The 26,806-nt window shown below is 45.0% G+C and overlaps 1 protein-coding gene and 1 long non-coding RNA gene across 2 annotated transcripts in view; one reads left to right on the top strand and one right to left on the bottom strand.

Annotated features, from left to right (window-relative positions):
- pdhx (pyruvate dehydrogenase complex component X) overlaps window positions 1-26,806 on the bottom strand; it is a 494,696-nt gene that overhangs the window by 272,421 nt on the left and 195,469 nt on the right. The window lies entirely within an intron of this gene.
- Window positions 1-26,806, top strand: part of LOC140430968 (uncharacterized) — a 34,356-nt gene that overhangs the window by 5,683 nt on the left and 1,867 nt on the right. The window contains exons 2-3 of the long non-coding RNA XR_011949583.1: window positions 1,007-1,065; window positions 25,217-25,442. This is a non-coding gene — a long non-coding RNA (uncharacterized lncRNA). The remainder of the gene's footprint in view (window positions 1-1,006; window positions 1,066-25,216; window positions 25,443-26,806) is intronic.

Genomic DNA, 26,806 nt, shown 5'->3' with positions numbered 1-26,806 from the left:
GATTAAATCCTCTGAAAAGTAATACTGGGTGTGATACATCCACCACATTGTGCACGGAGCAGAGCCAGGCACAAGGAGTGAATCTCGCAAGGGCTCTAAATCGTACTGGGTGCCAGTCCGATCAGGAGTCACCCGATTCGCTCCACCCGACAGAACCTGGATCACACTGCTCATTTAAAAACCTGGACAACAATTTCACCCATCAACTGTCATGCCTGCGAGACCTCAACCGGGTGGCGTTTAGCACTGGTTTCCACAAGTATGGACCCGACCCGTTAGGCTGGTGTCTCGCAGGCCATTAGTTATCCCCGGGTAGTTGGGACAGGGCAGGGTGGCACACTGGCACTCACCCGGCTCCCGTGCACTTTGGCACTGCCAATCTGGTACCCATATGGCACTGCCAGGGTTCCAGGCTGATACTGCCAGGGGTTGAGCCCAGGGGGTCTTGTACATTAGATGGGGGGGTTTCAGGGGCCGCGAGAAGGTTGGGGGTGGGGGAAAGGGGAGGGGGGGTGGGTCTGAACAGATTGAGGCGGTTGGCCAAAATAGCACGCCGATCTGCATGGATGCCCGTCCTGCTCAGCTCGCCAGTGCAGGAAATACATTAAAGCGTGGCCTTGGCGGGGAAAGACTCCCCAAGGCCCCAAAAACTTCCAAAGTACTGATGACAGAGGTAGGTTCTTTACGCAAAGAGTGGTGAGGCCGTGGAATGCCCTACCTGCAACAGTAGTGAACTCGCCAACATTGAGGGCATTTAAAAGTTTATTGGATAAGCATATGGATGATAATGGCATAGTGTAGGTTAGATGGCTTTTGTTTTTTGACTTCCCATGTCGGTGCAACATCGTGGGCCGAAGGGCCTGTACTGCGCTGTATCGTTCTATGTTCTATGAATAATGTAGTGAATCTCGGCGCTGCAGTTGCCAAGAAACACCCTACCAAACGTGCCCAAAAGTGGACTTTGTTTCATGTTCGTTGAATAACACCCACTTGTCTTCTTCCCCAGAAAATTATTTTCACAACAGAAATGAAGGATTCAAATAAGTCAACAACTGAACCACCAAGGTTAGTTAACTCAAAGAGAATGAAGAATCTCGTGAATTTCAGGCATTCCTTCAATGTTTAAGTTACAAAGCGTTAAGGGAAAGAGGAGGATGTACATCCTTCTTCCTAATCTCATGGAAAATAATGGATACCAGGGAATGATCGTGAGGCAATAATCTCATAACTTTATAATTAAAAGCTGGTACACTTTCCAGGGTAACCTTCCTCGATCGGGGTCTGTTTTTCTCTGTTCAGAGACTGGTTACCGATATACTTCAAGTCACGGACAATGTGGATTGTCACAAAGAAGGATCAGTATTATTGTTAGATTGACAAGGAATATGAACACACAAACAAGTAGGCATTCAGCCCCTTGAGCCTGCTCTGATTAATACGATCATGGCTGATTTGATAGTAATCTCAAATCTGCATCCTGCCAAACCCCGATAGATCTTTCACCCCCTTGCTTACCAAGAACATGTCCACCTCTGCCTTAAAAATATTAAAATTCTCTGATTCCACTGCCTTTTCAGGAAGAAAGTTTCAAAGACTCACGACGCTCAGAGAAAAGATTTCACCTCCCGTCTGTTTTAAATGGGTGACCCCATATTCTTAAACAGGGACCCCCAATTCTAGATTTTCCCACAAAAGGAAACATCCACACCACATCCATCCTGTCAAAACCCCTCAGAATCTTGTATGTTTCAATCAAGTCACCTCTTACACTTTTAAACTCCAGCAGTTACAAGCCTAACCTGTCTAACCTTTGCTCAAAAGACAACCTGCCCATTCCAGGGATTATCTGACAAACCTTCTTTGAACTACTTCCAATGCATAATAATAATCTTTATTATTGTCCCAAGTAGGCTTACATTAACACTGCAATGAAATTACTGTGAAAATACCCTAGTCGCCACACTCCGGCGCCTGTTCGGGTACACTGAGGGAGAATTCAGAATGTCCAATTCACCTAACAAGCACATCTTTCGGGACTTGTGGGAGGAAACCGGAGCACCCGGAGGAAACCATCGCAGACATGGGAGAACATGCAGGCTCCGCACAGAAGGTGACCCAAACGGGAATTGAACCTGGGACCCTGGCGCTGTGAAACAACACCGCTAACCATTGCGCTACCATGTCACCCCTGCTGCCGTGTCGCCACCGTATTTGCAACTTTCCTTAAATAAGGTGATCGATATTGTACACAATACTCCAGATGCTGTCTGACTTGTGCCCTGGATAAATGAAGCAAAACCTCCCTAACCTTTGTATTCAATTTCCCACGCAAATTATAACATCCCATTAGCTTTTCTAATTACTTGCTCTACCTGTACACTAGCCTTTGTGACTTATGCACTAGGCCACCCAAATCCCTCTGCATCTCAGTGCTCTGCAATCTCTTACCATTTAGATAATATGCTCTCTGTTATTCTTCCTGCCAAAATGGACAATTTCACATTTCCCCACATTCTACTCAATTTTGCAGATTTCTAACCACTAACAACCTATCTGTGCCTTTTTGCAGTCTCCTTACGACTCTTCACAAAATCATAAGGGATAGATATAGGGCAGATAGGAAGGAACTTTTACCCTTAGTAGAGGGGTCAATAACCAGGGGCATAAATGAATGGTCAGGAGACTTAAGAGGGGATGTGAGGAAAAGCATTTTCTCCCAGAAGGTAGGGGAAATCTGGAACTCATTCCTTGAAAGGATGGCAGAAGCAGGAACCCTCACAAAATTTAAGAAACATTTAGATGAGCTCTTGAAACACGATAGCATACAAGACCAAATGCTGAAAAATGTGATTAGAATTGATAGTTGCTTGATGGCTGGCGCAAACACGATGGGCCGAAGGGCCGCTTTCTGTGCTGTAAAACTCTATGATTTTCCTACCTATCTTTGTATCAACAAATTTGGCAACCGCCCCATTCATTTCTTCGTCCAAGTCATTTACATAAATTGGAAATAGTTGAGGTCCCAGCACTGATCCCTGAGCCACAACACTTGTTTCATCTTGACAACCTGAAAAAGGCCCATATTGATGCTGTTCTTTGCTTCTTGTTAGTGAGGCAATCTTCTATCGATGCCAAAATGTTACCCACTATACCATGAGCTTTATTTTTCACAGTGACCTTTTATGTGGCAATTTATCAAATGCCTTTTGGAAACAATACATCCACTGGTTCCCCTTTCTCCACACTACATGTTTTTCCCCGGGGTAGAGGGGTCAATTACTAGGGGGCATAGGTTTAAGGTGAGAGGGGCAAGGTTTAGAGTAGATGTACGAGGCAAGTTTTTTTACACAGAGGGTAGAGGGTGCCTGGAACTCGCTGCTGGAGGAGGTGGTGGAAGCAGGGACGATAGTGACATTTAAGGGGCATCTTGACAAATACATGAATAGGATGGGAATAGAGGATACGGACCCAGGAAGTGTAGAAGATTGTAGTTTAGTCGGGCAGCATGGTCGGCACGGGCTTGGAGGGCCGAAGGGCCTGTTCCTGTGCTGTACATTTCTTTGTTCTTTGTACTTCCTCAAAGAACTCAAAGTTGATTAAATATTTCCTTTTCATAAAACCACGACCTGATTACCTTAAACTTATTCAACTGTTCTGAAATAGCTTCTTACTAATTGCTTCTAACGTTTCCCTGTGACAGATGTTAGGGTAACTGGCCTGTAGTTTCCCGCTTTCTGTCTCCCTCCCTTTTTGAATAATGGAGTTACATTTGCTATTTTCCAATCTAATGAGACTTACCTCGAATCTAGGGAGTTTCAGAAAATTAGAAGAAATGAATCAACTATCTCACAAGCCACTTCTTTTAAGACACTTAGATAAAGTCCTGAGCACTTGTCAGCCCTCAGCTCCAACAATTTACTCAGTACAATTTCACTGTAATTTTCCTGACTCCTTCCCTCCCATTTGGGGGTGGCATGGTGGCACAGTGGTTAGCACTGTTGCATCACAGCGCCAGGGTCCCAGGTTTGATTCTGACCTCGTGTGACTTTGTGTGGAGTTTGCACTTTCTCCCCGTGTCTGCGTGGATTTCTTCCGGGTACTCCAGATTCCTCCCACAGTCCAAATATGTGCAGGTTAGGTGAATTGGCCATGCTAAATTGCCCCCCAAAACATTAGGTGGGGTTACGGGGTTAGGAGTGGGGTATCGTGCCCAAGTAGGGATGCTCTATCGGAGCAAGGGCAGGTGCAGACTCGATGGGCTAAATAGCCTCCTTCTGCACTGTAGCGATTCTATGATTTCCTGATTTATAGCTGCTTTGGGATGTTGCTGGTGTCCTGTCTAGTGAAGACTGATGCAAAATACCTGTTCCATTCATCTGCCATTTCCTTGTTTTCCATTATCAATTCTCCAGACTCACTTTCCATTGGACTAATGCTCACTTTGTTAACCCATTTCATTTAAACATATTTAGACACTCTTACTATCTGTTTTTATATTTCTGGCTAGCTTTCTCTCATACTATAATTTTCCCCTCCTTATTAATCTTTTAGTCATTCTTACCAATCTTTATCTTCCATCCATGTTTGCACAATTAAGTGCTTTTTCTTGGATCTGTCTTTAACTTTGGGCTAACTTTAAGTTGAACACTGTCTTTAACTTTTCTAGTTGACCGCCAATGGTGTGTCTGTCCATTTAACTTTTTTTACTGGTTGGATTGTATCTATTCTGTGTTCTGAAATATGCCCTTAAATCTTTGCCACTCAATGCCAATGACTGATCTTTTAACCTAATTTGTAAATTCACTTTAGCCTGCTCCACATTCACACAATCATAATTGTCCTTATTTCAGTCTAAAAACATAGGGTAGGATTTTTTGGCCATTCCTGCTGATGGGATTCCAGTCCCGCCGAAGGTGACCCCCCCTGCCAGGGGGATTGGCGAACCATGAAAAACACTGTCGACACCTGTACCAGAAAATCATGCGGTCAGCCAATAGAAAGCCTCCTCCACTGTAGGAAACTATGTTGCGTGGGGGCCGGAAAATCTCACCCATAGTCTTGGACCCACTCCTCGCTCCCTCAAAATGAATATAAAATTCAATCATATGATCGCTGCTACCTAGGGGCGCAGTCATTATGAAATCGTTCTTTAATCCTATCTCGATGCTCACTATCAGATCTAGTATAGCCTGCTCTCTGGTTGGCTCCAGACCATGGCTGTTCTAAGCAACTATTCTGAAAACACGCAATCAACTCCTCATCTAGCTGGCCTTTGTTCATCTGACTTTTCCAGGCTATATGTAAATTAAAATCTCCCATGATTATCTTTCTGACAAGTTCCAGTTATTCCTTCCCTTATCCTCCACCTTGCCATGTAAGGGGGCCTGTGCACAACTTTAGTTTTATCCTTTTATTCTTTTCATAACCTCTAGTCTCATCTGGTGATTTACTGTTAGATTTGAACTCTCTATGCCTTCCTATCATGGTTGATTATTTCCTGTAATAATTACCATATTTTTACTCTTTGATCTACCATATCTTCCCAAATTTGATTCCTTCTCCCCACTACTTCATTTAAAATCTTCTTTACTTCCCTCGTTATAATTTGCAGTTGGTCACTGTAAGAACATTTCGGTAAAATTTAATTATACACACAATAGATATATTTCAGGGGAATGAAAATGGAAATTAACAACCATGCAGAAAAATGAAAAACCTGAAGAATGCTTTAAAAAGCGTCCTCTGGGAAAAGTATTGTGCTGGTTGAAATTAGTTACTGATCACAGTAATCTGTGGAGCTGTATGTCCTGGCTGCTTGGTTCAAATACGCAGCAATTGCAAAAGCTAAGCTTATAGCTCCCTCTAAGTTTACTGGGTATAACTACCTCATATCTGCAACCTGTAACACTCAAAATACCTCAGCTCTCCAAAAGAATCGCAAGGGTTCCTATTCCTACAAGATGTGAAAGAGTGGCTAAAGTCACCAACAGGTACAGAAAATAATCAAAAAGGCTTTTGGACTATATGCCTAGAGATCCAGAATGCAAAGAAGTTAGAAGTCATGCTTCAGTCATACAAAACCCTGGTCCGACCACATTTGGAATACTGTGAGCAGTTCTGGACACCGCTCTAAGGGTTACATTACAAGGAGAGTTTACAGAAACTGGGGTTATATTCCTTGGAATATAGAAGATTAAAGTGCGACTTGGACAAAGCTTTCAAGATATTAAGGGGAACAGATTTGGTAGATAAGGGTCAAATTATTTCCACCAGCTGAGAAGTTGGAGGACCTAGGAACAGAGACTAAAGATTAGAGCCAGACCTCTCAGGTACAACATAGGGAAACATTTTAATACCACACAGAGTGTTGAAGTTTGGAACTCTCTTCTGCAAATGGCAACTGATGTTTGATCAAATATAAATTTTAAGTCTGAGATTTTTAAAGTTTTGCTAACCTAAAGTATTTAGGAATATGGGGCAAAGGTGAATAGACAGAACTAGATCACAGATTAGTGATGATTTTATTGAGTGGCGGAAAGGCTTGAAGGGTTAAATGATCAACTCCTGGCCCTATTTTTCTATAGACGGAAAGTAGATTCTACGCATGATTTCAGCGAAAGAATTTCACTCAGAATAAGGTGAGATTAGATTAAAACGCAACCCCAGCCCTGAGAGGAGTGTGCAATCAGTTAGGAACAGGAGTTTCATTTTTCTTCCTCTCCATACTGAAGGGTCAGTAGGTAACTAAACCTATGACCCATTAAGAAAATGGCAGTAGTCTGCCTATTGAGATGGTTAGAAATAAGAAACTTCACAGTTTATGAAAAAATTAAATTTATAACATTTTTAGTTCAAGAAAAAGGCTTATTAAATAGGAGTGAATTTTCATACCTTGTATTTTTGGTAATTCGGGAAAGTGGAATTTTAGCAATTGGGAAATGGGAACACTGAGGGCATAATCTTGCCACCTACTGGTCAAATGTGGAAAGCACAGTACATATGCTCTGATGCTACAATTTGGTCTGACCAGGGGTGGTTGGTCATCTGTGGTAGTCTGTTGTAGAACAATGACTTCTTCATTGTGTCTCTGTACAGCTCAGTTATCTAAACCCTTTCCTCATGTCATTCTGCTGCAGTTTAACTGCCTTTAATAAATTTGCACTGAATGGAATTATTATTTTAAAGAAGAAAGAAAGCACTTGTTCCAGTCAGTCCAAACTGCCCTGTCCATCGGCATGAATCCATTGAAGAGTGACGGCATGTAAAAACTTGAAAACAGTGATATTTCAGGACTCCACCTGAAGCCAGCCACCATGCCATTTTAATGATGAGATTCGGGGGGGGGCAGCTGGAATAAATGGTCAATGCAGCTGACAGTCTTTATAGTTTCAAACAGAAAAAGCTCTCGATATATGCTTAAGCATCCTCGCTTGAGGACATTGTAGAATATTTACACCCTGGTATGGAAATAACTAATGCAGGACATTATTTAAGTGCTTTAATAAACATAAAATGTAAAAGACCATGAGATTATAGAGTTGTTCTCCATCATATTCCACAAGGGCCTTCACTTTCCTTGTGGTAAACTGAGGTACATACAAAATCCTGGGCTAATGGACGGTCAATTCCAGCCCTACTTGACCTGGAGTCGCAACACAAGTGAAATTAGATGTTATTTTAAAATACCTGAGGACCTTGGCTGAGCCCAATAAACTGCAGTCATCAGGTTTGTAAATTTAACACAAATAAAAGTTTTTATTATTTAACAGTCATATAATTAAACTGACAAACATGTAACTGATTACCTAATACCCCTTACCCAGTACTCCCCCCTTTCGAACTTTCCCCATTCGACACACACACAGACGACAGAGAGAGAAAGGGTGGTGGAAGGGAAGAAAAATGATGAAGTAAAAAGGATAAAAGATCTTCGAATGCACTATGATAGTTTTTTGTTCGTCTGTCAGGAGTTCAAGCTTTTGCTTTTTCCTTCTAAGCATGAGAGGCTTTGTAGCCAGTTAAAATGGCTAACTCCCGATGTAGAATGGCTAACTCCCGATTTAAAATGGCGAACGGCAAAGGCTGATGGGAAAGTCAGCCAACAGGACACAAACGAGCAGCTGCAGGTTGAGTGTGTATTTACCTCTGGAAAGGCCAGACAAGATCGATACCGGCAACCATCAGCATAACAAAACACCAGCCATCTGCATATTAATGAGCAATCCCCGGGAACAATGAGCAACATTTAGACACATAAAGCCAAACCAGACTCTTTGGCGCCAGCAGAAGCCTACACAATGGGAGATGAACGACCACCTCAGGGCCGCCCATCGATCAGGGAACCGCTCCAGCATTGGAGAAAATCGAACCAAGTGATTTGGACAAAGTCCAATCACTTGGAACCAGGTACAGGGTCCGCCCCGAAAGGCGGGAAGCCCCTGGGGACTATAAGAATCAAGTACAAGTCAAATCGTTCTTCTTGACCGGGTCACTCAACCCTCGACAGTGACCGGTCCAGCCACTGCTGATATCCAGTAAGTCTTACTGCAACGCTCGCTACGAGATAGGTGCTCCTAGCTACCAATCTGTACCAACTTCAAATCCCACAGGCTCAGAACCCGAACGAAAGGCCATTCGTTTCCCTGACCTGGTGGGCCAGTTCCAAGTTATGTATTGGCTTGTTAGTCGTAGAAGTAGCTTAGACGTAGAATTTGTACATGAGTAGTGATTACTGTGTATAATAAATGTGTTTTGATTTAAATCTTACTAAGCGGTGTATTGGATTATTGATCATTACTCGGACTTGAACCACGTGGCGGTATCAGAAAGATAACCTGGCGACTCAAGAGCAAAGGTGATAAAACAGAGCAATTAAACTGAGGCAAAAGTTAGCAACAGCTTTTCTCTGGCAAGGCTGTCTACGTTCTTTGTAGATTCAAGATAATTTCAACTATATGGTAAAGATGTGCCAGACACTCACTGGTTTTAGAACAATAAAGCAATCCTTTACTTCAGCAGCGAGAGAGAGGGAGTTTCTTCTCCTCAAAAGGTCTCATCACTTCTGACCAGCTCTCTCAGAAGCATCCCGCAGGAAACAATCAGCCAGAACACTGTTCCTGGCCATCCCACAGGTTGCCAGCCAGCCAATCAAACCAACTTCCTCCAAAGTTGGTTCTTAAGATTCCTTTGGCGCGGTCGAGTCTGTGTTCTTCTCTCCAAAATACAAATCCTGGAACACACTGTCCAAATTAACAGGCTGCCTCAGCTTAAGTCCACTGCTTAAAGGCTCATCCCGGTTATGAGCACACGGACCAAAAATAATTTTTAAAGAGCAAAAGAAATGGGAACAAAGAGAAATCAAAAGGATGGACTCTAACACTTTAAGTGCTCTGTAATCCACAAGATATTAAATGCCGTACATTATATAATTTCCTCTCTTCTCTCTCAACTCTCCAAAGTACTGCAGCTCGTCACTTCATTACTGAAATGAATTGCTCCTTTGAAGTAGGGCTGGATAATTTGTCACAGCAATGTTTTCATTACAGAGCAAAGATTTTAGGATTTAAAAAAAAATTATTATTATTTTTTTTTTTTTTTTTTTACACACTATTTAATTTACAATGGTTTATGTCCAGAAGTCATCTTGCAGAGACTGACTAGTCACTGGTATTTGGAGGGATAAAAAAAGCACTCTATGTCAGATTCAGGATGGAGAAAAACATACTGAAGTAACTGACAGTCATACATTGTGATACGTTTTAGTCATCTGAAACAATGCTGTATTTTATTACAACATACAGCCGTGTCAGTAGGAAATCAGAGGATAAAATACATCCAAAACATTAACCCATCTTGCCTTTTCAGACATTGACCAACTTGTTTTGTATATTAAGTATATCTGGTTTCCATTTCAGATCACAATGTTCCTTTTTGCTCTCAAAAATGGGAGTGTTATATCATTGTGAAACTGTACATTTCTCTGATCCAGAATGCTGTAAAAATTGATACATTATTAAAAGTAACAGTGTGTTCAATCAAGTTGAGTTTGGATCACATCTATAAACTGTTGAAACTTGCATTTATAGTTTACTATTGTCTAAATACCCCCAAATAGGTGAGAAATTGTCCTTGGGAATGCCTCTTTAGTGGGTAGAGCGCCCTTAGAGCTTCAGAATGGTACCCGTGGCACGCACACACATATTTGTGATTTACTGGATGCCATTTTGGTGTAGGTGGCAGAACAGGCAACTGTTGATGTCAACTCATTCACAACTCATGCATAACATGAGAGCCATATGATCGAGCAGACCATAAATGTGCTGAAGCAACTTGGACTGGAGAGAAACCTTACAGTACTCGCTGAGAAGCAGTCAAGCTTCATGGTGGTCTGCTGCAAGCTGCACAACCTTTACCATCACAATGGGACAGCCCTGACCACCAGCTGTCACATGAGAAGCTGAGGAACAAGAGCACGAGGAGGAGGACGAGGAAAGGAGGTAACAACCCATACAGTCCCTTTCTGTGGTAGCTTTTAAGAAATTAGATTCAGCTCCCACAGGACTTCAAGCACAATGCTCCAGCCACAATGGATCTCCTCCTTTAAGAGATGGAGGCTATCTTTAGGCAGAACAGGCTTGGGTGGCAAGGTGGTGCAGTGGTTAGCACTGCTGCCTCATGGCACCGAGGACCTGGGTTCATTCATGGCCCCGTGTCACTGTCCGTGTGGAGTTTGCACTCTTCCCGATCCTGCATGGGTCTCACCCCCACAACCCAAAGATGTGCAGGATAGGTGGATTGGCCACGCCAAATTGCCCCTTAATTGGAGAAAAAAGAATTGGGCACTTCAAAATTGGAAAAAAATAGAGCAGATTAGCTTTAAGAAGAGCAAGTATCAATTTTGGGCCGCCTGCAGGTGTGTGCAGTCAATCAACAGTATGTGTAACTCTGGCTGCACGCAGAAAATTTGTAAATGAGCAGCCAACACAAAAGTGGGCATGCGGCCTGCATTTCATCCAATTGGCGTGATTTAATTGTGCATATGACCTCTGCATCCATTGCCAGATACTATCCAATTCATTCAAAATAATTTTCAAGCCTAACTGGACATGGCTGTATAAATGGCTGCAGTACAAAGTGGACCAAGGCACAAGGCCAGTTAGCTCTGCAGCTAACTAGCAAATGGAAATGCCATAGGCCCATGAACTGATTGTTAACTGAACCTCTTCCATTTTTAAAATATGAATTCATGGGATACGGGCTTTGTTGACCAGACCAGTATTTATTGCCTAATCCTAATTATCCTCGAGAAGGTGGCGATGAGTGTCTTATTGAACCGCTGCAGTCCATGTGGTGTAGGTACACCCACAGTGCTGTTAGGAAGGAACTGTCAGGATTTTGACCCAGCGGCAATGAGAAAAAGTGAATATATTTCCAAGTCAGGACGGTGAGTGACATGGAGGGGAATCTCCAGGTGGTGGTGTTTCCAGGTATGTGCTGCCCTTTTCCTTCTAAATGACAGTGGTCGTGGATTTGGAAGGTGCTGTCTGAGGGTTCCTGTAATGCATCTTATAGATAGTACACACTGCTGCTATGTGCATCGGTGATGGTGGAAGCGGATGGGATGCCAGTCAAGTGGGCTGCTTTGCTCTGTATGGTGTCAAGCCTCTTGTGTGTAGTTGGAGCTGCAGTCAGGCAAGTTGAGAGTATTCCATCACACTCCTGATTGTGCCTTGTCGATGGTGGGCTAGTTTTTGGGAGTCAGGAGGTGAGTTACTCTCCACAGAGTTCCCAGCCTTTGACCTGCTCTTGTAGCCACAGTATTTATATGACTGACCCATGGTAATCCCCAGGGAGCAAAGGGACGATTGTTAGATTCTCTATTGCTGGTGATGGTCATTGCTTGGCACTTGTGTGGTGTGAAAGTTACTTGCCACTTGTAAGGCCAAGCCTAGATATTTGCACATGGACCTCTAGTATCTGAGGAGTAGCACATGGCGCTGAACATGTGCAGTCATCAGCGAACATTCCCATTTATGATCTTATGATGGAGGGAAAGTCATTGATGAAGCAGCTGAAGATGGTTTGGCCTGATATCCCTATTAAAAGTTCAAATTAAAAAGAGGGAAAAGGTGGTACATTCAGGTTTAAGAGTTAAATTAAAAAGCACTATTTTGCACAAAGAATGGTACAACACATTCCTCAAAAGGTTGTGGACACTGGGGCTACTGAAATGCTCAAGAGTGAGATCGAGTGAATTTTGTTAGACAATGGTTTTGAAGGATAGGGAAAAAGGAGGGTAAATTGAGTTAGGATAGAGATTCGCCATGATCTAATTGGACATCGGAACATGCTCAAGGAGCTGACTGTTCTCCTCTTGTTCCTATATTCCTCTGTGATCATTTATCAGAAGACTCTGGTCTTCCTTATCATTTGCAGCTGAGGAAATTCACACTCCTACTCTCTGAGATGTGGATAAGAGAGAGCATTTTGTCACTTTTGCACTATATGGATTGTTAATGTTAAGCTGAGGTGAGAATGAAATATCTAGTCAGCTGTCGTCTTATAAAACTGACCTATTTACAATCCCGGACAAAATGGTCTGGGAAATCTGTGGAAATTGTTCATGACAACTATGAACAGTAATTGGATAAGTACAAGACTCAGAGGGGGGGGGGGGGGGGGGTCAGCATCCATCTGGGAGATATCACATGTCAGCAGTTACATTTGCAAATGTCTACTTATTATCAAGCGATAGAGGGTATCATCAGTCACAGCATGTTTGGTGTTCAAAGCTAGGTATATGTAAACAACTCAAACAAAACATGAGCTGGCTATTTTTCTATAGCAGGATTTCCCCCCCCCCCCCCCCCACCCCCTCATCTTCCCCCTCAGTAATTCTTGCCCACTGGTTATCCCAATTATTATGCAGCCAGTAACTTGCTTAAACAACAATTCACTTGTACTGAAGATAATTTCTGTTTTTGAAAGTTGACATTGGTATCAGGGTACTTGGAGATCAGCTATGGCAAGAGCTAGTTGCCTCAACATTTCCCGGGGATGTTCTCAGATTCTTTGTTTGACCAGAAATTAAATACCGAATAAATTACTCCACCAATTTCCCTTAACATCAGCCCAGAAGGTAACTCGCAAATGATATTTCCCTATCCTGTGCCAGAGCCTGTCAATTAGATAGACAAATTGCCAACCCGGGAGCTGGCAAGATGCCGGAGATAGGTCGCTGGTTGGGATCGCACTGCTTACGGCATAAAAGATGACCGAGGTGATGGCTTTGGAACTGGAGAAACAGTTCGCAAAGCACATGGTGATGAGGAAGGAGATGATGGTGGCATTGTAGGTGTTGGTGGAGGAGGCAATTGCCCCGGTGAAGATGGCTGTGTCAAAGGCATCGGCCGAGGTGCGGGAGCAGGGTGAGAAAATGAAGGGAATGGAGGAAGCCGTGTTGCAGCACAGCGATCAGCTCACCCCGATGGGTGAGGAGCTGCAGAGAGTGGTGGAGGCCAACAAAGAGCTGCGAGCTAAATTGGAGGTTCTGGAAAATAGATTGAGGCGGCAAAATATGAGGATCGTGGGCCTGCCCGAGGGGGTGGAGGGCCCGAGGCCGACAGAGTACTTTGCCAAGATGTTGGCAGAGTTGGTTGGGGAGGGAGAAGATCCCTCCCGGTACAAACTGGACCGGACTCATCGGTCGTTGAGGCCTAAACCAAAGGGGAATGAGCCACCAAGAGCAGTGATTGTTTGCGCCCACAGGTACCACGTGAAGGAGAAGGTCCTGAGTTGGGCGAAGCAGAAGTGGGAGGTACAGTGGCCTGGAGCTGGTGTACGTATTTACCAGGACTTAACTGTGGAGCTGGCGAGGAGGCTGGAGGCCTTTGGCCGAGTGAAGACGGCACTGGATAACAGTGAGGTGAGTTTTGGCGTAGTGTACCCAGCAAAGTTGAGGGTGACCTACAACTCGAGACTTTTATTTTGAGATGGTGGAGGCTGTGGAGGCATTTGTGAAGGTGGAGGTATTGGGGCAGAAGTGAGGAATGGGACTGAGGACTGGTCTTGGACTTGGGGAGGTAAGTTGGAAGAGTGTGTATAGTTCTATTTTTTATTTCATGCTGTTATATGGGTTAAAAGCAAATTACCACGGATGCTGGAATCTGAAACTAAAGAGAAAATGCTGGAAAATCTCAGCAGGTCTAGCAGTATCTGTAGGGAGAGAAAACAGCTCATGTTTAGAGTCTAGATGACCCTTTGTCAAAGCCCGAAATGTTAGCTCTTTTCTCTCCCCACTAATGCTGCTAGACCTGCTGAGATTTTCCAGAGTTCTCTCTTTGGTGTTATGTGGGTTAAATGGGGTAAAGTTGTTATTTTGGATAAGGTAAGAGAAGGGCAGGGTTTCTTTTTCTGTCTTTGTCTTTTGTAGCCACGGTTTTTCTGGGGTCTGTATGCTTGCACTGGATATGTTTTTTTGAGGGGGGTGTATATTTTCTTGTTGTTTTCCTGGGACCAGGGGGAAGCGGAGGGGGGCCTGCGCAGGGGCCCCCACACTAGCAAGCTTAAGTTAGCAAGTGAACAGAGGTGTGGTGGGGCGAGGGGCTGCAGATTTTGGAGCCTGGTGAGCAGGTTTCGATGGGCCTAGGAGGTGTGAAAAGGGGTGGGGGGGAGAGGAGAGGGGAGGAGAGGGGATCAATACTGGGTGAGGTGCTTTCGAGAGGAAGTGGGGGGGGGGGGGGCGGGGAAAGAGACCCCCGGTTAGGTTAGTTATGTGGAACGTGAGGGGTTGGGAGGACCAGTGAAAAGGTAGAGGGTGTTTGCACACCTAAAAAGTTTAAAGGCCGAAGTGGCTATGTTACAGGAGATTTATTTGAGGGTGAAAGATCAGGTGAGGCTCAGGAAGGGCTGTGTAAGCCAAATGTTTAATTTGGGGTCTGACAGCAGGGCGCAGGGGTTAGCGGTTTTAATCAGTAAGAGCGTGAGGTTCCAGATGGAGAAGGTCTTGGAGAGAGAGAGACAGTGCAGAGGCCGGGATGGAGATTGGACGAGGGATTGCTGTGGGCCGAAGATTTTGTGAAAAAATCAGGAGGGTAATTGAGGAGTACGTGGGTTTTAACTGTACAGGGGAGGTATTGCAGGCGGTGGTATGGGAGGCTCTGAAGGTGGCGGTGAGGAAGGAGGTGATATAGTTTAAGGCTAAGGTGGATAAAGAGAAGAGGGTGGAGCGGCAAAGGATGATAGATGAGATGTTGGAGGTGGACAGGAGGTGCACGGGGATGCAGATCCAGCACTTTTAGATAGAAGGAGGGATCTACAGGCTAGTTTTAATTGGTTGTCCACAGGGAAGGTGGTGCGCCAATTGTGGCGGGCAAGGGGAGCAGTTTATGAGTATGGGGCAAAGGCAAGGGAAATTTTCGAAGTGCGAAATAGGACAGGGAAATTGGTAGTGGCCCCGGAACAGAGCAACAGGGTGTTTGAGAATTTCTCTGAAAATTTGTGTAGGTCGGAGCCACCAGGGGAGGACCGGGGGATGCGGGGATTCTTGGACGGGTTGGAGTATCTGACGTTGGTGGAGGAAGATAGGACCACATTGGAGGGGTCGGTAGGGGAACAGGAGGTAAAGGAGGCAATTGGGGGGAAGCAGTCGGGGAAGGTGACAGGTCCAGATGGGTTCCCAGTGGAGTATTATAAGAAATTTAGGGACATGTTGGCATCGCTGATGGTGGGGATGTTTGAGGAGGCGATAGGGAAGGAGGTGCTGCCACAGACTTTGGGGCAGGCCTCAATTTCCTTGCTGCTGAAGAAGGATAAGGATCCGACAGAGTGTGGGTCATACAGGCCTATATCGCTACTGAATGTGGATACGAGGATATTGGCGACGTTAGCTTGGAGGGGTGCCTCCCGAACGTGATAGGGGAGGACCAGACGAGGTTCGTGAAAAGGAGGCAGCTATTCTCGAATATTAAGAGGGCGCTAACTGTAGTTATGATGCCGGCTGAGGGGAAGGAGACAGAGGTCGTGGTTGCGTGGACGCAGAAAAGGCATTTGATTGGGTAGAGTGGGGGTATTTGTTGCGTTGCTAGAGAGGTTTGGGATCGGGCCGAGATTTATGGAGTATGTACGGTTATTGTATAAGGAACCGAGGGCGAGCGTCAGGACAAACAATAGGAGTTTGGGGAATTTTGTTCTGCACTGGGGGACCAGGCAGAGATGTCCTATGTCCCCTCTGTTATTTGTGCTCGTGATTTGAGCCGTTGGCTGTCATGCTGAAGAGCGCGGGGTGTGTAAGGGGGGGGGGGGGAAACACAGGGTGTCTTTGTACGCGGATGATTCACTGTATATGTCAGAGCCGAGTGCGTCGATCGGGGGGTATACTGGAGCTTCTCCGAATGTTTGGGTCCTTTTGGGTATAAATTAAACCTGGATAAAAGTGATTACTTTGAGCTGTCCCAGCCGGGGATAGGGAAGAGGGTGTAGGGGGCTGCCATTCCGCAGGGCGGTAACCCACTTTAGATATCTGGGGGTGAAGGTGGCGCGTGAATGGGGTGGGCTCTGCAGGTGCAATCTTGCGAGCTTGGTGGGGAGGGTGAAGGCAGATTTGGCAAGATGGGATAGTCTCCAGCTGGGTTGGGGGGGGGGGGGGGGGGGGGGGGGGTGAGGAGGAGGAGAGTCCCAGTGGATTAGAATGGAGGAGAGTCTGTGTAGGGGGTGGGGGCTGAGGGTGTTGGCAACAGAGCTGCTCCCGATGGCCCCGGGTAAATATTCTGGGAGTCAGGTGGTGATGGCAACACTGAAGATTTGGAGGCAGTTGAAGCAGCACTTTAAGTTGTGGGCGGGGTCAAGAGAGATGCCGATGAGGGGCAGCCATAGGTTTGAGCCAGGTAAGTTGGATGGGAGGTATTAAAAGGCATGTTCCTGAGAGATTGTTTTGCGAGGCTTGAGGATTTGGGGGAGAAACATGGAGTGGGGCAGGGGGAAGTAGTTAAGTACCTGCAGCTCCAGGACTTTGCCAGGAAGGACGTGCAGAGCTTTCCGATGCACTGGCTCCCTCGTTGTTGGAAGAGGTATTGACGGCAGGGGGAATGGAGAAGGGGGTGGTGTCGGCGATCTATGGGAGAATTTTGGGGAGGATAAGATATCCTTGGAGGGGATGAAAGCCAAGTGGGAGGAAGAGTTGGGGGAAGTTATGGAACATAAGAACCAGGAGTAGGCCATCTGGCCCCTCGAGCCTGCTCCGCCATTCAATGAGACCATGGCTGATCTTTTGTGGACTCAGATCCACTTTCTGGCCCGAACACCATAACCCTTAATCCCTTTATTCTTCAAAAAAACTATCTATCTTTATCTTGAAATCATTTAATGAAAGAGCCTCAAATGCTTCACTGGGCAAGGAATTTCAGAGATTCACAACCCTTTGGGTGAAAAAGTTCCTCCTAAACTCAGTCCTAAATCTACAACTCCTTATTTTGAGGCTATGCCCCCTAGTTCTTCTTTCACCCGCCATTGGAAACAACCTTCCCCGCGTCTACCCCATCTATTCCCTTCATAATTTTATATTTTTCTGTAAGATCCCCCGCATTGTTCTAAATTCCAACGAGTACAGTCCCAGTCTACTCAACCTCTCCTCATAATCCAACCCCTTCAACTCTGGGATTAACCCAATGAATCTCCTCTGCACACCCTCCAGCACCAGTATGTCCTTTCTCAGGTAAGGAGACCAAAACTGAACACAATACTCCAGGTGTGGCCTCACTAACGCCTTATACAGTTGCAGCATAATCTCTCTAGTCTTAAACTCCATCCCTCTAGCAATAAAGGACAAAACTCCATTTGCCTTCTTAATCACCTGTTGCACCTGTAAACTAACTTTTTACGACTCATGCACGAGGACACCGAGGTCCCTCTGCACAGCAGCATGTTTTAATATTTTATAATTTAAATAATAATCCCTTTTGCTGTTATTCCTACCAAAATGGATAACCTCACATTTGTCAACATTGTATTCCATCTGCCAGACCATAGCCCATTCACTTAAACTATCCAAATCCCTCTGCAGACTTCCAGTATCCTCTGCACATTTTGCTTTACCACTCATTTTAGTGTCGTCTCCAAACTTGGACACATTGCACTTGGTCCCCAACTCCAGATCATCTATGTAAATTGTGAACAATTGTGGGCCCAATACTGATCCCTGAGGGACACCACTCGGCACTGATCGCCAATCAGATAAACACCCATTAATCCCACTCTTTGCTTTCTATTAATTAACCAATCCTCTGTCCATGCTACTACTTTACCCTTAACACTATGCATTATTATCTTATGCAGCAACCTTTTGTGTGGCACCTTATCAAAAGCTTTCTGGAAATCCAGATATACCACATCCCTTGGCTCCCCGTTGTCTACCGCACCGGTAATGTACTCAAAAGATTCCACTAAATTAGTTAGGCACAACCTGCCCTTTATGAACCCAAGCTGCGTCTGTCTAATGGGACAATTTCCATCCAGATGCCTCACTATTTATTCCTTGATGATAGATTCCAGCATCTTCCCTACTACCGAAGTTAAGCTAACTGGCCTATAATTACCTGCTTTCTGCCTACCTCCTTTTTAAAACAGTGGTGTCACGTTTACTAATTTCCAATCCGCCGGGATCACCCCAGAGTCTAGTGAATTTTGGTAAATTATCACGAGTGCATTTGCAATTTCCCTAGCCATCTCTTTTAGTATCCTGGGATGCATTCCATCAGGGCCAGGAGACTTGTCCTTTAGCCCCATTAGCTTGCCCATCACTACCTCCTTAGTGATAACAATCGTCTCAAGGTCCTCATCTGTCATAGCCTCATTTCCATCAGTCACTGGCATGTTATTTGTGTCTTCCATTGTGAAGACCGACCCAAAAAACCTGTTCAGCTCCTCAGCCATTTCCTCATCTCCCATTATTAAATCTCCCTTCTCATTCTCTAAAGGACCAATATTTACCTTAGCCACTCTTTTTTGTTTTAGAAACCTTTACTATCTGTTTTTATATTCTGAGCAAGTTTACTCTCATAATCTATCTTACTTTTCTGTATATCTGTTTTAGTAGCTTTCTGTTGTGCCCTAAAGATTTCCCAATCCTCTAGTCTCCCACTAATCTTTGCCACTTTGTATGCTTTTCCTTCAATTTGATACTCTCCCTTATTTCCTTAGATATCCACGGTCGATTTTCCCTCTTTCTACTGTCCTTCCTTTTTGTTGGTATAAACGTTTGCTGAGCACTGTGAAAAATCGCTGTTCCACCACAAACTCTTTGCTTCCAGTCTACCTTAGACAGCTCTTCTCTCATCACATTGTAATCTCCTTTGTTCAAGCACAAAACACTAGTATTTGATTTTACCTTCTCACCCTCCATCTGTATTTTAAATTCCAACATATTGTGATCGCTCCTTCCGAGAGGATCCCTAACTATGAGATAATTAATCAATTCTGTCTCATTACACAGGACCAGAACTAGGATCGCTTGTTCCCTCGTAGGTTCCATTGCATACCGTTCTAAGAAACGTTCTATAAACTCCTTCTCAAGGCTGCCTTGACCGACCTGGTTAAACCAATCAATATGTAGATTAAAATCCCCCATGATAACTGCTGTACCATTTTACATACACCAGTTATTTCTTTTTATTGCCCGCCCCATCGTAATGCTACTATTTAGTGGCTTATAGACTACTCCTATCAGTGACTTTTTCGCCTTACTATTCCTGATTTCCACCCAAATGGATTCAGCCTTATCCTCCAAAGCACCGATGTAATCCCTCACTACTGCCCGGATGTTATCCTTAAATAACAGAGCTACAGCACCTCCCTTACCATGCACTCTGTTCTTCCGAATAGTTTGATACCCTTGGATATTTAACTCCCAGTCGTGACCTCCTTTAACCATGTTTCAGACCGTCGGTGGTATGAAGTGCTCCGGAGGGTAAATGCCTCAACCTCGAGCTCGAGGCTGGTACAGCTGAAGTCCGTGTATAGGGTGCACCTCACGATGGCGAGGATGAGCCGAGGGGGTGGGGGATGTATGTGAGCGCTGTGGGAGGAGCGATGCAAAACATGTTCACATGTTCTGGTCCTGCACGAAGCTGGAGGTGTATTGGAGAGGGGTTTTTAAGGTCATCTCAGTGTGGTACATGAGAGTTTGGAGCCAGGGCCCCTAGAAGCCATCTTTAGGGTGTCAGACTGGCCCGAGCTGCAGGTGGGTGCGGATGTTTTAGCCTTTGCCTCGCTGATTGCCCGGAGGTGGGTCCTGTTGGGATGGAGGCCAGCTTCGCCACCCTGTTCCTCAGCTTGGCGGGAGGACCTGCTGGAATTTTTGACTCGAGAAGTTTGAGCTGAAGAGGAGAATGGTTCTGCAATTCATGGGCATTGTTTATTTTGCATTTTCACGAATTGGATGCCATTGAATATTGGGGTTGGGGGGATTGAGCACAGTATTTCTGGGATAACTGTTAATTCTCTTTTGCTCTGTTTGTTTTGTTGTATTTGGGATGTATGGGTGATGTTTGGGTTTGTATGTTGATGGGGATGCTGTTTGGGGGATTGATACTGTATTTGTTCTTGTTGGTTATCTTTTGTTGTGTATTTGATGAAAATGTGCAAAATGAGGAGAATAAAATTTTTAAAAAAGGATTGACAAATTGGAGCCAATTTATGCTGACTGGAGTCAGCTATAGGTGGTAAATGAAAAAGTGCATAATATGCATGTGGCCTGCATTTCACATATAAGCCAAGATGGGAGGAACACTATTTTTCTTAAAAAATAAACTTCCCTATACTTAAAAGAAAATGTAAAAATTCTGTATTTTATCCATCTTTAATATTGAAACAGTCATTCAAAATCAGAGCCAGGTAATTGTGATTTTTCTGAAAGCATCAATCAAATTACTGCTACAATATTTTTGAAGAAAAAAACATCATCAGATCTCTTTTTAAGCCATCGTTCTAGAAATTCTGCTGTGCCTTTAATACCACATGCAGGCGAGTGAAAGCTGTCATTTCCAGAATGAATCAGAATGTGCTTCAGCTCTCACCAACAGCTGAGACTTGAATCTAAATTACAAATAAATGCCACGAATGTGTTTGCCAACTATCTAAAAAGCATCTTATTTAGACAACGGGGCATTAAAACACAATTTGTTGCTCCCTGTTGTGAAATAGCCGAGCAGCATTCCTTTTGGTATTTGTACCCAGAATTGTCTCGGGTTCCTGTCAGAGATATTGTTCCAGGGAGGTCATCACTGAAAACAATGCAGTGCTCTGACTAATAGCTTGGTATTCATTAGTAAATTAAAAATTATCCAAGTAGAATTTTCCTGAACGAGATGAAGAAAGCTACTTAGAGCACAATCTACCGGCCACTTTACGCCCCAGTGGGGAGCATGACGAGGCTGGTTGATGCTGGGTGAGGCCTCCCGCGGGCTTCCCAGCAGCCACTACACCTTGCGGGATCTAGCCAGGCCCCGCGAGGCGGCACAACCAGAATCCCGCCCACAATGGGAGGGACCAAGCTGCACTCACTTAAGTAGGTTTTAAACCTACTTAACCGTACCCCGGCATCAGGCCTCAGCAGGGCGCCGTTCAGTACTAGTCCACGCAAACCTGCCATCGGAGATTCCTGAGTGGTCATGGATACGGCAGGGTGGCCCCTGGTTCCCCCCTGGAATGCGGGCTCATTGGCACTGCCCGTTGTGTGTCAGTAGTGCTAACCACTGTGCCACCTTGCTGCCTGAACATAAACCTTTACACGCATTATTAACTAGGTATGGTTGGTTCACATTTCCCAAAAGCATGAAACAAAGTAGAACCAAAAAGGTGTTAGGACCAAAAGAGAAGCCCTCTTAATTGGCTTCAGAGAGCCTGCTCTAATCTGAGAATCTCACTGCCCTGTGATGAGGAGTAAACTGCAGGACTTGCATGCAAAAGGTTCTTCTTGGTGTCAACATCACCAAAGCTACTTACATTGGGATTACAGAGAGCTTTGCTTTTACTAATAAATAGGTCACTCTCAGGGATTTACAAACCAATCAGCCAGTAACTGAGCCATTTATAAACAAGAATACCATGTATTTGCTGATTTACCATTGAGCATTTATTAAAGAACAGATGATAGGTGAAGACTTTATCTGGTATCTTGCAAATATTTTATGGAAGGGTTAAAACCAAAAATGTAGATATAGGATAAGAGGGTAGACAGGAAAGTGGAGATGAGGCCACAATCAGATCAACCATGACCTTAACAAAGGGCGGAGCAGGCTGGAGAGGCGGAATGGCTCACTCCTGCTCCTGGTCACAGCAGGGTAAATTTAAGAATGACATATTTAACATTTCAAAAACGAAGTTTGCATTTCCAGCTATTTTTGTTTTACACTTTACTTATACAACGATATAAAAACATTATTGCATTCAGCTACGAATAAAAATTATACAGCACATGTTTCTGCACTGAAACTGCTTTGTAAACATTTACAATGGTAATCCTGCTTGTAAATAGTTCTCTGTATTGTGTGGGTTGACCACAGGGTGGCTCGACGCAGCAGTTTTGAAGTGTTAATATGTATTAATGATCTAGGCCTTGGTGTGCAGGGGACAATTTCAAAAGTTTGAAGATGGTACAAAACTTGGAAGTATTGTGAACTGTGAGGAAAGTGTAGAACTTCAAAAGGACATAGACAAGTTGGTGGAGTGGGCAGACAGGTGGCAGACAAAGCTCAATGTGAGTGTAAGGTGATGGATTTTGGTGGGAAGAACGTGGAATGAGATTATAAAATAGGGGGTAAAATTCTAAAAGGGGTGCAGGAGCAAAGGGACCTCGGTGCATATGTGCATAGATCATTAAAGGGGACAGGACAGGTGGAGAGAGCAGTTAATAAAACATACAGTATTTGGGGATTTATTAATAGCAGCATAGAGTACAAAAACAAGGAGATTATGCTGAATTTATACAATGCATTAATTAGACCTCAGCTGAAATATTATGTACAGTTCTGGGCCCCACACTGTAGGAAGGATGTGAACGCATTGGAGAGAGTGCAGAATACAAGAATGGTTCCAGGAATGAGAAACTTCAGTTATAAGGATAGATTGGAGAGGTTGGGAATGTCCTTCTTGGAGAGAAGGCGGCTGATAGGAGATTTGATAGAAATGTTCAAAACCATGAGGGGGCTGGACAGAGTCGATAGGGAGCAAGTGTTCTCTCTTGTAAAAGGATCAAGATCGCGAGATCACAGATTTAAAAGAAGCAAAAGAAGCAAATTTGATGCTTAACTCACTGCCACTTCTCTTCCAGGAATGCCTAACCTGAAGAAGTACTGCTCTTCTTTCCAACAGGATTTTCGTATGTCCCTCCCCCACTATCCACCTTCACTGCTTTCCATTTCTTTATTAGTGTTGGACAAGGTATTTACCAAGACTCGCTTCCACAGCCATATTTCCTTCCTCAGTGACTGTCTTCGTCTCCGACTTACCCCACGGGGATTTCAACTTAAATTCCACCCTGCATGTAACCTCCAGGATTACAGGTAACTCCAGGATATACAACATTCTTCCAACTGCTGCTCTCGCCGCATCCTGAAAGCCACACTCAGTGCCATGCACCACCAAATGAAGACGCTCGACATCTCTCTCCAGCAGCACCGCCTTACTCTCTCTCAAAGCTGTCCCTGCCCCCAGTTTTGTTTCATCCATCGCATCATTTGACGCCTTAAGACTCTTTTCCGGTTTCTTGCAGGTGTTAAGGAACGCAAGCTTCAACAACTTAGCAACACCACTGCCCAGCCGAGGCCCTTCACCAGTCCCAATCCCTCGTACCCCATTGCTTCCAGTATCAACACCACTGCCCAACCTAGGCCCTCCACCAGTCCTAATCCCTCGTACCCCATTTCTCCCAGTATCAACACCACTGCCCATCCTCAGCCCTCCACCAGTCCCAATGCCTCATAGCCCCATTTCTCCCAACCCCAGCCCTTATCGTGTGTTCAACATACCCCTCTGACCTTCCCCTCTCGGAGGATGAGCATGCTGTTCTCAGCAAAGGACTCAGCTTTGTACCCTTACGTCCCCACCACAATGAATTCCGGGCTCGACATGACGTTGAACTCTTCTTTCGTCGCCTTCGTGCCCACTTCTTTGGGCAAGAATCCTCCCCCCGTTCCACTGATCCTTTCATGTGCCTCCAACATTCTGCCTCCAAGTGCACCCCCCCCGACGGGACAATTACCTGCCCTTGATCTTTTCATTGAGAACTTTCGACGGGACAATGGCCTTCTTAATATTTCTGCCCCCCTCACCCATTCCAACATCTCTCCTTCCAAACTTTCTGCTCTTCACTCCGTCAGGTCTAAGCCCGACTTTGTCATCAAACCTGTCGTCAAAGTGGTGCTGTTGTCGTCTGGCGCACTGACCTCTACCTCGCAGAGGCTGAGCGCCAACTCTCAGATACTTCTTCCTACCTCCCCCTGGACCATGACCAGACCACTGAACATCAAGCCATTATCTCCAACAACGTTAGCGGCCTCATTTCCCCCCACAGCGTCTAACCTCGGACAGCCCGCTTTTGTCTACTTCCCAAAATCCACAAATGTACTGTCCCGGCAGGCCCATTGTGCCAGCATGCTCCTGCCCCACCGAACTTATTTCCTCTTATCTGGACTCCATCCTCACTCCTCTGGTCCATTCCCTCCCCACCTACATCCGGGATTCCTCTGATGCACTGCGTCATATTGACAACTTCCAGTTCGCGGGCCCTAACCGCATCCTATTCACCATGGATGTGCAATCTCTTTACACCTTCATCCCACACCAGGATGGCCTGAGAGCTCTTTGCTTCTTTCTCGAAAAGAGGCCCAGACAATTCCCATCCACCACCACTCTCCTTCGCCTGGCTGAACTCGTTCTATCTCTCAACAACTTCTCCTTTAACCCATGCCATTTTCTCCAAATCAAAGGTGTAGCAATGGGTACCCGCATGGGTCCTAGCTATCCTTGTCTTTTTATGGGGTACGTGGAACATTCCTTGTTCCAGGCCTACCCGGGTCCCCTCCCACAACTCCTTTACCGATACATTGATGACTATTTTGGTGCCAGCTTTGACAAAGTCATTGGATTCGAAACGTTAGCTCTTTTCTCTCCCTACTGATGCTGCCAGACCTGAGATTTTCCAGCATTTTCTCTTTTGTTTCAGATTCCAGCAACCGCAGTGATTTGCTTTTATCCAAAGAACACCCCAGCCCTTCTCCAGCACTGGCAATTTGCCAGGGGACCAGGCCATAGACACAAGGGGGGCTGCAGCAGACAAGCACACAGCTGCCAGACAAAAAAAAAAAGCAACACACTGCCAACGGTGCAAAAACGACTCAGTCCCCCAACCCCACCCTTCCAATGGACCTGCATCAGTGGAAAGGCGTTTGGTGAGCCAAACATTTGTCAAGGCTAGGAGGCTGGGAGCACAAGTGTGGAATACAAAGAAAGTAAAAAGAAACTTAAGCAAGGAGTCAGGAGGGCCAGAAGGGGTCACGAAAAGTCATTGGCCAGCAGGATTGAGGAAAATCCCAAGGCTTTTTTACATATATAAAGAGCAAGAAGAGAGGGTTGGCCCAATCAAGGACAGGGGAGGGAATCTATGTGTGGAGCCAGAGGAAATGGGAGAGGTATTAAATGATTACTTTGCATCAGTATTCACCAAAGAGAAGGACTTGGTGGAGGATGAGTCTGAGGAAGGGTGTGTAGGTAGGTTTGGGTCATGTTGAGATCAAAAAGGAGGTATTGGGGTCTTGAAAAACATTAAGGTAGACAAGTCCCCAGGGTCTGATGGGATATACCCCAGAATACTGAGAGAGGCAAGGGAGGAAAATGCTGGGGCCTTGAGAGAAATCTTTGTATCCTCACTGGCTACAGGGGAGATCCCAGAGGATTGGAGAATAGCCAATGTTGTTTCTTTATTTAAGAAGTGTAGCAAGGATAATCCAGGTAATTACAGGCTGGTGAACCTTAGATCAGTGGCAGGAAAATTATTGGAGAAGATTCTTCAAGACAGGATTTACTCCCACTTGGAAATAAGTGGACATATTAGCGAGAGGCAACATAGTTTTGTGAAGGGGCGGTTGTGTCTCACCAACTTGATCGAGTTTTCGAAGAAGTTACGAAGATGATTAATAAGTGTTGGGCAATGGCATGTTGGCTACATGGACTTCAGGAAGGCCTCTGACAAGGTCCCTCATGGCAGACTGGTACTGAAGGTGAAGTGGCACGGGATGAGAGGTGGGCTGGCACGATGGATACAGAACTAGCTCAGTCATAGAACTGTCCTGGCTTGATACAATTCACACCTCTTTAACCTGGGGTTACCCCATCTCTGGATCTGTAAGGATTTAATCACCTGCTAATGGTCGCATTCCTAGCATTGTTTGGCATCTTTGAATTTGTCTATATATGTGTTTCTGGAGCAGACCTCTTCATTCACCTGAGGAAGGAGCAGCGCTCCGAAAGCTAGTGACATCGAAACAAACCTGTTGGACTTTAACCTGGTGTTGTAAGACTTTGTACTGTCAGTCATAGAAGACAGAGGGTAGCAGTGGAAGGGTGCATTTCTGAATGGAGGGCTGTGACTAGTGGCGTTCCTCAGGGATCAGCGCTGGGACCTTTGCTGTTTGTAATATATTGAAATGATTTGGAGGAAAATGTAACTGGTTTGATTAGTAAGTCTGTGGACGACACAAAGGTTGATGGAACTGCGAATAGCAATGAGGACCATGAGAGGATACAACAGGGTATA

Source organism: Scyliorhinus torazame, chromosome 10 (assembly GCF_047496885.1).
Source record: "Scyliorhinus torazame isolate Kashiwa2021f chromosome 10, sScyTor2.1, whole genome shotgun sequence".
Taxonomy (NCBI): domain Eukaryota; kingdom Metazoa; phylum Chordata; class Chondrichthyes; order Carcharhiniformes; family Scyliorhinidae; genus Scyliorhinus; species Scyliorhinus torazame.
This window is presented reverse-complemented; position numbering and strand designations above follow the sequence as displayed.